Below are 1,516 nucleotides of genomic sequence, written 5' to 3'. Positions count from 1 at the left end.
TAGGATTTTGTCTCTAGAGATTAGTAATGCAAATTCTTGACCTGTGAAATATTTTTATATGAGACTGCCACTGTAGCAGAAACTACTGTCGTAAATATTTCAGTAAGAAAGGTAAGTGACCTTGACGTAATGCGTTTTTGGCGCCCAGCTGAGAGGTAGTTGTCTGACAAAAGAAAGCCATTAGGTGTCGAAAAAAAAGAGGCCATTATTCTCGCCATTGACATTCCTTTAGAGAAAGCATCGCAAATACGACACGCTCATTACTTGGAAAAATACTTACATCTGCACACCTGAGGACAAGTGTCTTTCTACGAGAATTGAGAGAATTTCTACTAACTTATGAAATGCCTCATGACTACTGAATGATGTTCTTATGCTTTACTTTGTACATAGTTGCTTATTTCATTTGATATCTGGTTTCCAGCTGTCTTGCAGCATTGGTTTCATAAAATAAAATTAAATGCATTTGCTAATGTGAACACTTTCTGTCAACAGATCTATTAAACAATTATTTTATGACCCACATTCTTTGAAAAAGGAGCTCTTGGAATGGAAAGAACGATAAGAAGGGACAAATAACAGTAACTGCATATATAATTTTCTATTCGAGTACTTGGTAGTTTTTTGTAGAATTAGTTTTTGTGGTGCACCACTTTAATTACATAGACATTAAGAAGTGAATATACATTTCCCTTGTCTGCATTGTTGTCTTTAGTGTAATGTTTTTTTCTGCTTGAGCTATGTCATGTTTAGATATAAGTTATTTCATTTGCTGCGGCTGTTTGCCAGGCATAGTGTTACTGAATTTGACTTTGTGTTACTGTTCTAAGCCAGTTTACTACCGATTTATTTTTCTTGTTTGCTGCACATTGCCTTTTATTAGTTGTAATATTGCATTTGCTTTGCCGATTTCAATTTTTTTCTCATTGCTGTTTGTGTTAATTGTTTTGTGCTGCTGCATTGCCTCGTCCCTTAGTTTAGCATCTGAGCTCAGTAGATTTAAGTTAGCTTAAGAGGGGGTAGACTATATAAGAAACTAACTATGATGGATTGGAAGAAATGCATTGAGAAGCTATAAGAAAATGGTTTGGCCAAAACAGTATTTTGAAAGAGGATATGAACCAAAAAAGTAGGGTTTAGGGTAACAGGTTTAGGTAGGATTTTCTTGGAAATAAGTGATGGAAAATAACTATTGTGGTAAGAAACATGTGAACATATAAATACAGAAAGCATGCTTGGATAGGATTTTTTTGGTGGAAACAAATGTTGAAATAAGATGAAAGATCTATGGAATGAAGTTTTGGGTTGGACTGCAGTACCAAATGTTACACTGGAAACGAACCCTGTCCTTTCCTTTTGTGTTATCCCACTATGTGTTTGTGTAGCCTTGTGTATTTGTTTTCTTCCTGTCTCTGTGTAGTTTCATAGAATTTTTTCTTCTTCTAATACTAAGCTACATTCACCATGATGAGGAATACTGTTATCCTCAAATATAATTGGCATTAATAATATGTTA

This window comes from Schistocerca cancellata, chromosome 8 (assembly GCF_023864275.1).
Source record: "Schistocerca cancellata isolate TAMUIC-IGC-003103 chromosome 8, iqSchCanc2.1, whole genome shotgun sequence".
Taxonomy (NCBI): Eukaryota; Metazoa; Arthropoda; class Insecta; order Orthoptera; family Acrididae; genus Schistocerca; species Schistocerca cancellata.
The sequence above is the reverse complement of the archived record's forward strand: the minus strand, read 5'-3'. Positions refer to the sequence as shown.